This window comes from Lagenorhynchus albirostris, chromosome 12 (assembly GCF_949774975.1).
Source record: "Lagenorhynchus albirostris chromosome 12, mLagAlb1.1, whole genome shotgun sequence".
NCBI classification, from domain to species: Eukaryota; Metazoa; Chordata; class Mammalia; order Artiodactyla; family Delphinidae; genus Lagenorhynchus; species Lagenorhynchus albirostris.
The window spans coordinates 47423906-47434932 of NC_083106.1; positions in this window are offsets into that span (position 1 = coordinate 47423906).

Sequence of the window (11027 nt, forward strand, 5' to 3'; positions counted from 1 at the left end):
AGCGGCTCAGACAGTCCCTAAGCACTCGGTGCGAAGTTGTGGGTTAGGGCCTCTGGGAGAGCTGTTGACTGTGCACGGGATGAATAAATCATTTCTCTCAAGGTAATCTGTGGCGGGCTTCCCCTCAAAGAGTCGTAATCATCTGGCCTCTGCATGCAAATGTAAAAGTAGAGCATTCTGTTGTACTGAAATGGCAGCACATGGAAAAGAGCACCACCAAAAATGACAAACAGAACTTGCAGGGGCAGCAGCAAGCAGCTCTATATTGGCTGATAGACTTTTTCCCCCTTCCAGCTGTTGCTCATAAGATAAAAATGTTTTCCCTATTGATTTTTTGTTTGTTTGTTTACTGTAAAGAATGGTAAAAGTGGGGGGGGGGACGCCAGGCAAAATCCCCTAAAATCACTGCAGGGACAGAGCCAGGACCTGAGGAGAGCAGGTGATTTTAAAGAGAAAGAAAAGGACAACTGGGAGCAGAGGATGGGACAAAGTCTGCAAAGCCAGAGAGCAGATGACAGAAGATTCTACAGCTGCTCACTGCAGCTGCTCTAATAGTCTCCTCTGCTTCAGAGTAGAGACAAATGTGTTTAGAAATGAAAGGCAAGAGGCCATGGGAAAAATGTATCTTCCATTTCTAACCAACTGGAATACAGTCTTCACAAAGCTCATCTTGTTCTCATGAGGTGGTTATTTTTAGGATTCAAATATAGGCAAAATACGAACCAGCAAACCCTATGTGCTTCTTAGCTGGAAGCGCAACTGGGTTGCGCCAAGTTACTGAGAGCACATTGCAATTTCTAAGGACAAACTTGTAGTTGGAGCCTTGAACATTAGAAATGGTAGCAATTTAGTAATATGATAGTTTATGGCCTTGCCCAACTGTTTCTGAACTCGTAAAATGCTTTGTCACATGTAACCTTAATTTTTATATGCTTTAGGCCACATACTGGCTTTAAGCCATTCTTTCTTCTTTTAAACGCAATATGAATAACGGTAGTTGATTCCTCTACTCTGACATGATTTCCAAGAACTCTGGACCCTATTGAGCTCTGTGCTATCCTGAGGAGTGGCTCTGGTTGACTTGAAATCCTAGCCTGAGGAGATAAATACATGATTGGGGAGGGGGGAGGGGCAGGCCAACTCTACCCACCCCCATATTTCCTTCAGGAGCCATAGGCCTCCTAAATGGTAAGGTTTTCGCCTCCTTGATAGCAGAGCACATTTATGATTAGAAAAAAATGTTCTTCAAAAATGTCAGCAACTGAGAGAAGTCACAAAAGAGGAGGAAGAGAGTGAACTGTAACTGCATAGTTACTGGTCTGTTTTACAGATTTAAAAAATATAACAGGCTCAAAAACTTTAGTAAACTTGTGTAACGTCACACAGGAGGGTCAGAAGTCAAAGGTCTGTGAGACTCTAAAACTTTCTACTACAAGACAGCACGGCGCGGCGGTGAGCGGGTGGCGCGTCCCAGAGCTCCCTAGAGCTCTCCCTTCTGAAGGGTTATAAAATGCAGACAGAGAATGTGTATTTCATTGATTCAAAAAAGTTGAAGTCATTTCTGAGGCTATATGCCTTTGCGGGGCAGTGGCACCCTCCTCCCAACTCCAGCAGGGCACTTAGAAGCCACGTGAGTTTGCTCCAAGGCCTCCCGCCAGGCCTGAGTCTATGGAGGCCTACGGCTAACAGGTGCATGATCCCCCAGCTCAATTAGGCACGACACAAATCTGATGGGCCAGTGGTCCACAGTGTATGTTGTAGTCTGAGCAGCCTTAAGGATAACAAACATGCCACTGAATGCAAAGCACTTAGTTCTTTTTTTATTTATTGGAGTATAGTTGATTTACAATGTTGTTAGTTTCTGTGGTACAGCAAAGTGAATCAATTATACATATACATATGTCCACTCCTTTTCAGGTCCTTTTCCATATAGGTCATTATAGAGTACTGACTAGAGTTCCCTGTGCTGTACAGTAGGTTCTTACTAGTTATCCTTTTATATATAGTAGTGGCAAAGCACTTAGTTCTATTGAGACATGTTCTTACCAACATGTTTAGAGAATTGAGATGATTGCAATGAGCAATTCAACTAACAGAATTATTCTGACCTCCAGCTTGAGCCATATTCATCATCTGACCCCACTCTGTCTAATCCTAAAGTACCTCACATGACTCCCCCAAATCTGTCCGTTCCAGAGACGAGGTCTCTTTGTTGTTCCCACATGGCTCCCTCACTCCTGCCTTTGTGCCCCAGCTGCTACTGAATCCTCTAACATGCCTTCACTTCCCCTCACCCAAGCAAATCCTACACCATTTTTCAAGGCCCATCTCAACACCCAAGTTTTCTCCAGTGAGTGTGCCTTTAACTCCAGTCAGCTTGCCTTTAACTCCAGTCAGCAGTGGCCTCTAAAATCCTGAACAGCAGTAACAAGTATCTCCACTCTTCATTTTCATATTGATTATGTTCAAAGTAGAACTTGACTGTGAGAGCTCTGTAAACTCTCGTTATCACATCTTTGTAAATACCCACCGTCATCAAATTGTAAGCACCTTGAAGGCAGAGGCTCTGTTGACAAACTAAAATGACTGGCAAAGAGTACCACAGCAGTGATTTTATCCCTAACCCCAAATCTATTCTTGTGTTCACTTTGGATTTAAACCAGATGTGAGCTGATGAATGCCGTCCTTTGAGACTCAACTAAATTAGCTCAAGTCCTGTTCCTTTGTGCAGTGGGAACCCTACATTCCTCCCTAACTGGGGGATTCTGGAAGGGGGTGGGGGTAGTTTACAATTTCTCTTTCTAGTCACATCTGGCTCCAAGTTCTTGCTTCTGTAGACCTGCAGACTTCAGTAGCTAGAAGGAGCGTATTGCTATCCCCGAGACCACCATCTCCAGACATGAAACTCAGCTCCTTTTCTTGTTTCAGTAAATGGGCTGAAGCAGGAATGATGCCCACTTAACGAGAAAAATCAGAAGTGAGGCATATGTGTCCTGAGTCTTCACATATTAATGCTTCATTGTGGGTACTATTTGCCTTTGAAGATTTAGAAGAGAAATGCTTTGTATTAATTCTTCATTACATAGAGTAGAATGCTAGAAATTTACTTAGAATTTTTCTTTGCCATTTTCTAAGTGACTCTGATTTATTACTTCAGCCATAACCAAGGAATAAACGAAAGCTGCTTCATTATTTTTCATGTAGGACAGCATAGTAATTGCTAGTTAAACATATACAGAGTTCTGAAGTTTAATCATAATTTTACTTCAAATAGATATTACTGTGTTTTCTGGTTCTTTGGCCCAAATGGGATGCTTCTTGTTGAGAGGGGCAGTATAATGTATTGGATGAATACAGACTCTAGCGTCAGACTGTGTGGATTCAAATCCTATCCTATTACTTACTAGCTATGTGACTTGATAAACTACTTAACCTCTCAGTAACAAATGGGGCTAAGAATAGTACCTAGCTCATATGGATTAAATAAATACGTGTAAAGTGTTTTGAACAGTGTTTGACACATAGAGAACACTCTGGGGGGGTTAGTTGTTTTCTTTATTTGGTATCACATGGTTTATGCTATATATGCATTGTTATGGGCTGAATTGTGTCCCTTCAAATTCATATATTGAAGCCCTAACCCCAAAGACCTCTGAATGTGACTGTCTCTATTAGAGGCAGGGCCTTTAAAGCAGTAATTAAGTTAAAATGGGGTCATTAATCCAAAATGACTAGTGTCCTCATAAGAAGAGGAGATTAGGACACAGACAAATAGAGGGATGATCATGTGAGGACACAGAGAAGGCAGCCATCTGCAACCCAAGGAGGGAGGCCTGAGAAGAAACCAAACCTACCACACCTTGACCTTTGACTTCTAGCCTCCAGAATTGTGAGAAAAAAGTCTGTTGTTTAAGCCACGCAGTCTGTGGTATTTTGTATGGCAGCCCTAACTAATACATGTATCAAAATTAAATTTGGTAAAAAAAAAAAAAAATTAAATCTGGTGAGAAACTAATGGTTTGTCATTACATTTCTCGCAGCATTTAATTGGTAGGTTATCTTTAAGTTTTGATTTTTTGTGAGTCTGAAATCATAGTGGTTAAGAGCACTGAGCTCTAGTCTTGGTTCTGTCACTTTCTAGCCATGTACCTTTAGGCAAGCAAAGCCTAAAGACATATATAAGGACTGTTTAAGCCCCACTACTTCATGGGTATGTCAAGACTAAATGAGATAATACGTAGCACAATGCCTGGCACACAATAAATATTAAGTTAATGAAATTCTGTCTATCTAAATGTCTTCTGATGGTGGTGCAGAGGGGAAAGGGGAAAGCATTTTCTCAGCGCCTGACATTTTCTGCTTTTTTAAAAAAACAGGTAAAAAATAAAAAATAAAAGATAAATAAAAAACAAGGTAAGAAAGCCGAGGTCCATAGAAATGAAGTGATTTCTCCAAGGTTTTAGAGAGTGTGGTGGAGCTGGGATTCACAGGCAGGTGTGTGTGACTCCAAGGTAGACTCTCTTTCCACTATACCACATTACCTTTCCCATTAATTTTCCTAGGTTCTAGTATGCCGTTCCCAGTACCTACCTAAATACATATATATATATATATATATATATATATATATATATATATATATATATTGATGCATGGGGCCAGAGCACTAGGAAATTAAATATCATTTTCAAAGGGGCTTTTCACATATGAAAGAAAAGCAAAAAAAGAAAAAATAAAATAAAATCCAACCTTTAGGTAGAAGTAATTCTAGCTTTGGTAACTCTACTGTCCTGCAATGGAGACGTAAGTGATTTATATTCTCATGTTGTGGTGTCCTGATTTGAACCAACAGACTATGATTTCTAAAGGATTATAACTTGTGCTGCTATTGGACCAACCCCAACGTCTAATTTTAGCACAAAACTTGGTCTGGCAATATTTAGTCCCAGTTAAATAAGTGTGTTCTCAATTGCTAATGGCTCTCTATTTCATTTTGTAACTTTTCTGTACACGCCCCCAACCCGGGTCAGGAGTCACAGACCAGCTACCTATGGAGTTATTTTAAGATACCCAACAAGGCATTTTCCAACTAGTTTCTTTAACAAAACAGTAAGGTAATCATTTCTTGAATCATTTGGTTTTTACTAAATTACTTCCCAGAAAATATTTAATTCCATCACGTGAGCAGTTAACTCACATATTTATTGTATTTTTGTTAAAAATAGACTAACCCTTAAAGATACCAACTTTTAAATGTCTCAGTGTGAATAGCCACGTACACATTTCCACCACTTTAAAAACAGAAGTCCAAAGCTGGGTGATGGGACTATTTTTCTAAGTAGAGCTAAGATGGTTACGTGAACTACTTTGCTCTAGAAAGTATTTTTGCTACTTCAGTAGTTTTGTATTATGGTAGAAGCTTGGTTTACATGATATTAGGTACTTGGGTTTGAAATGTGAAAACCCCGATGTTCAAAAACTCTTTAATCCGGTAGAAATAGTTTGAATGCTTACTGTAGATCACAGTGCAAGTCTGCAAGACAAATAACTGGATTGTTACTGTCAACAGAATGCAACAGCAAAAGGCTGAAAACTTTTTAAAAATCTTCACATCTAAAAGAATACAGACAGCATAATTTGAGGCAAACAAGGAAGCAGAAAGGCTTATCCTGCTCCTTTTGCCCAATTTCAAGGGTAGTAACTATGTGGGAGGGCTCCATAGTTATGTCAAAGGGTCTGAAAATCCATATATTCTCCAAAAACAGTTTGAGGGTTGCATAAGAAAGAGGTTAGAAACCACTGGCCCAAGCCTCCCTTTGACTTTCTTCCTTCTGCGTCTTCAGGAAGGGATGAATAAGAAAAGGAGAGTAGCTGTAAGTGGAAGTGGAGATGATGGTAAAGCAGTATTTGATGCCATTTTCCTCAACCAAGTTGATGAAAGTTGTGGAATGGAGGACAGTTAGGATGCTATTTCTCCTTTGTTCTATGCTAACTCAAGTACTGAGTTACAATACCCTCAAACAGAATTCAGCCACTGCATGGACAGAGACTATTCACCTGAATTTCTGTAATTTGAAGTCCCTCAAAATGACTGGAAGGGCTTGGAGGGTTTCTAAACAAAGCAGGCAATTAAATTGCATTATTTCCTAAACTAAGTCAATATCAAATTGAAAAAGGATCGGTAGAATTTCCAGTCAGGTGGCACAGTAAATTCATGCTTCAATTCATCCTGTATGCTCTAAACACATGGTAAGGCAGATAAAGTAGAAAAAGAGAAAACCAAAAGGTCATTGCTGGGCTCAGAAAAACAAGATAAACATCTTTGTGCACTAGAAACACAACAGAAATGCAAAGCAGTGAGCTGGACTAAAGCTTCAGCCTATCAGGGCCTGGGTCTTGAAACAACTAGTGGCAACTGGAAATTTAGTTCTGGTGGAATACCAAGGCTAAAATGCTCTAGTCAAGATGGAGACCAAAGCCAGCATTGTTCTGAAAGCCAGGAACTGGTGCAGACCTACCATCCTGGTTTCCCTAGGACACTCTCTGCTTTACCAGTGAAACTCCTGAGTTTCCGGAAATCCCATAGTTCCGGGTAACCAGTGATGATTGGTCACCTGACTTTTCCCAGCCTCACAAAAGGAGGCTGGACAAAACTACTGCCAATATACTTCCTGGACCTGTGGGTTTATCAGAAGCAGTGGACCCAGGAAAGGAAAAGGACAAAAAAACATCATTACAGCAAGTGAACTGAGATACCACCTGGCTCAGTTAATAGATTGGACGTATTCCTAATATCGATACGGAGCTGGAGTCCTCTAAAGCCATTTTAAGATCTTGTTTATGGACTGGAGTCTGGAATGGGGACAAGGGCAGATGAAAATATTCATTAAATTGGAGATGGGGTAAGAAAGAATAACAGAAGTAACTCCCACTCAGTGATTGTGCAAATCAAAATTCCAAAACACAAAGAAGTTAATGCTAAAAAGACAGTTGTGCAATGATAGAGTAAGCAGTACCAGACTAGATCTCCTGCTATAAAAAGTTATAAAAATAAAACAATATATAAAACAACCATTTTCAGAAGTTGAACAACAGGCTGTATGGGACTTTGTTGCCTGGGAAAAGAAAACAAATGAGTTGAGTTCCACAAATGCCCCAGCTTTCTGCCTGGAGGCTCTCTGTGAATTCACAAAGAAGGAAAACTTAAGCAGAGGATGGTGGTTTTGCTGAGTTTAAGAGATTGGAGCTCAGGAAGTAACTGCAGTTTGAAGAACAGAGTAGCAGAGAGGAGAAAGATGTGCAGAGACAGAGTTCCAGAAATCTGCGTAAGGGTCATCTTGAGTGTTTGTTTGAATATTAAGATGCACATGCATAAGATAGGACCCCATAAGGCCAGGCAAAACTACTGGGAGAAGAACAACTCTCAGAGAAAGAACTACCGGGGATCTGAGACTTAAGCAACACTTTAACAGAGATGGGAAGCATTTGAGTTCCAACCAGTAGAGAGACCTCTTGAACATGTGGGTGCTAAGAGACAATCTTCCATGGCATTTTTCCATGTCTTGTGACAATTTTGTCCCAGATTACCTTTCCAAGGATATTTGTATATCCAATAGCCTTTCGATGCTATAGTGTCACCCTCCAGGACAAAGGGCAAATTTGTTTCCTGACCAGGGTAATAAAGAGAATGGCTCCTTCCAGGGCAAAGTTTGGACAGGTTTGCTAGCAGCTATCTTATAAAATGAGAGGTTTCCTAAGCTCAGGGTTCCTCAGCTGTGATACAGATCCACTGTGTGTGTAACATCCACTTGGATCCACTCTGCAATGCCCCCATGATGTACAGGGACCAAGGGAAACCAAGGAGAATATGAAGCTCAGGATGCCTGTTGTGCTGTAATAAAGTCCTTTGTCTCTGATCTAGGAGTCTCCTGTTTTCTGCCGGCATCTAGGCTGCTGTTGTAGGCTTGCAAGTAGGATAAAATCTCAGACGTTGAATAGTCCCTGACTGACAGCATTTAATAGAGACTTCAGAAAGGCAATACTCTAAACGTATAGCTAAAGTAGCCCTAAAGAGTTCTTTAAAACAGGCGTTGGCAAATCCAGCCTACAGAACAAATCCAACTGGTTTTGAATGCCTTTTGAGAAAATAATGTTTTTTACAATTTAAAGTGTTGTTTAAAAAAAAAAAAAAGAAGATGCAAAAGAGACTATAGCCTGTAAAGCCTAGAATACTTACTACCTGGCCCTTTAAAGAAAAATTTTGACTCCTTCTGCTTTAAAACCATCTTAACAGGGATTCCCTGGTGGCGCAGTTGTTGAGAGTCTGCCTGCCGATGCAGGGGACACGGGTTCGTGCCCCGGTCCGGGAAGATCCCACATGCCGCAGAGCGGCTGGGCCCGTGAGCCATGGCCGCTGAGCCTGCGCGTCCGGAGCCTGTGCTCTGCAACGGGAGAGGCCACAACAGTGAGAGGCCCGAGTACCGCAAAAAAAAAAAACAAAAAAACACCATCTTAACAAAGCTTTAAAACAAGACTTGAAAGGACCAAGCTGATCTGGAAGTAAATTAACTGCCTGCTGGAACAAAATACTCTCAAAAGGAAGACTAGAAAGTCTAGAAGCTCAACAGTATGGTGAGTACAAGATCCAGCAGCAAAGAAAATTAACAGATGCATAAAGAAGCAAGGAAGTGTAACTCATAACTAGGATAAACTCAGTCTATTACAATTAATAGAAAAGGACTTTAAAATATCTCTTATAAATATGTTCAAGGATATAATAGAAAACATGAAATAATTTGGAAACAAGTAAAGTAGAGACATTAAGAAGTTTTAAAAATCATATATAACTTCTAGAGCTGAAAATACATTCTTTGAAATAAAAAATTTTAAATTTCTTTGGAAGGGCATTACAGCAGCAGATTATACACTGTGGAAGCTCAGTGAACCTGAAAAATGGACAATGGGAATTATACAACCTGAAGCACTGGGGAGAAATAAAAGAAAGACAGAGCCCTAGTGAAGTGTGGAACAACATCAAGGAGTGTAATTCAGAAGTAGAAGAAAGAGTGTGGCAAGAAAAAATATTTGAAGAAATGATGATTGAAATGTTCCCACAGTAGATGAGAACCATTAAGTCACAGATTGATGAAATTCAGTAACCCCTGAGAGGGATAAACACAAGATCATCACACCAAGGAACACCATAATTAAGTTGCCATAAACCAACGATAAAGAGAAAATCTTAAAAGCAGCCAGAGGAAAAAAAGATATATTACATAGAGGGGAACAGAAATAAGAATGATTACCAATTTTTCATCAGAAACAAAGCAAGCCAGAAGACAAGTGCTGAAAGCAAACGAACATGCAAATAAATAAACATCATCAACTTAGAATTCTTTATACAGAAAATGTAACCTTGAAAATGAAAGCAAAAGAAAGACCCTTTCTGGATGTGTTGGCAAGTGGGAAAGTCTACCTGCTGGGTTATAGTCTGCTTCTGAGTGGACTTGACTGCTCTGTGGGACCCAAGTGAACCTGTAGGTTTGTTTCTGTTTTGTTTTTTTTTTTAAATTAATTATTTTGTTTTATTTTTGGCTGCGTTGGGTCTTCATTGCTGTGTGCAGGCTTTCTCTAGTTGCAGCGAGCAGGGGCTACTCTTTATTGCCGTGCGCGGGCTTCTCCTTGGCGGAGCACGGGCTCTAGGCACGCAGGCTCAGTAGTTGTGGTTCACGGGCTCCAGAGCGCAGGCTCAGTAGTTGTGGCGCACGGGCTTAGTTGCTCCACGGCATATGGGATCTTCCCGGACCAGGGCTCGAACCCGTGTGCCGTGCATTGGCAGGTGGATTCTTAACCACTGCGCCACCAGAGAAGTCCCTCTGTTTTTGTTTTATTTTAAAGCTGTGCCACACAGCTTGTGGGATCTTAGTTCCTCAACCAGGGATTGAACCCTGGCCCTTGGCAGTGAGAGTGATGAGTCCTAACCACTGGACCGCCAGGGAATTCCAGAACCTGTAGGTTTGACTGCAGAGGGGGGTTGAATATAAATGTTGCCATGGCTGCTCTTTACTGGTACTGGCCACTTGCCAGATTCTGCTCCCTCAGATCACAGTCTCCTGAAAAGGAGAGTCATCTGGGACCTACCAGGCTGCACTGAATTGATCTGGTTGTGCCTTACACACACACACACACACATAGGCATAATGACTGATTGCTTAGAATGAGTTCCTCTCGATTACCATTCTGGTTGTGCCTTAGACACACACACACACACACACACACACACACATAATGATTGATTGCTTAGAGTGAGTTCCTCTAGGATTACCATTTTTTCTCTGAATTAGTTTTTTCTTTAAATTTAACCTTCAGTTTTGAGTCACTTAGTTGGCTGCTGCACCAAGTGATTCTTTGGTTTTATAGGTTGCCTCCCAGTGATGCCCGATGGGATCAGCACAGCCCCAGGTGCCAGTTGCTAATGCCTATAAAATACCACCAGCAGCACCCCCCCTCCCCCGCCAAAGGAGAATCATTTGAGAGTTCTTTGGACTTCATCTTCAAAAGTAGCCGAAGAATTCAAGTGACAGGCTATCCCAGAAAATCTTTCGCAGTTAGTGAAATTAGGGTATAACTAAGAACATTCAGAATACTACACACACAGTTTAGGTGATCTTGGTATAGTGGTGGGACAGCAGTGATTATAAAATGAAAGTAATTAACATGTACATGCTCTCTTGGGGGAGACTAAAGGAAAAGAGGTGTTCAGCCTAGAAAAACATTTCTTAGTGGATTTCCTATGAAGTCAATGTGTCTTGGGTTTAACTTTGAAACAAATTAAAGAATTTAAAAACTGGAAAAAAAAAAAAGACCCTTTCTGACAAACAAAAGTGAGAGAATTTGTCACCAACAGACCTGGACTACAAAAAATGGTAAAGAAAATTCTTCAGTGTGAAGAAAATAATACCAGATGGAAAATTGAATACACACAAAGGAATGAACATTGGAAATGGTATACATATGGATAAATATAA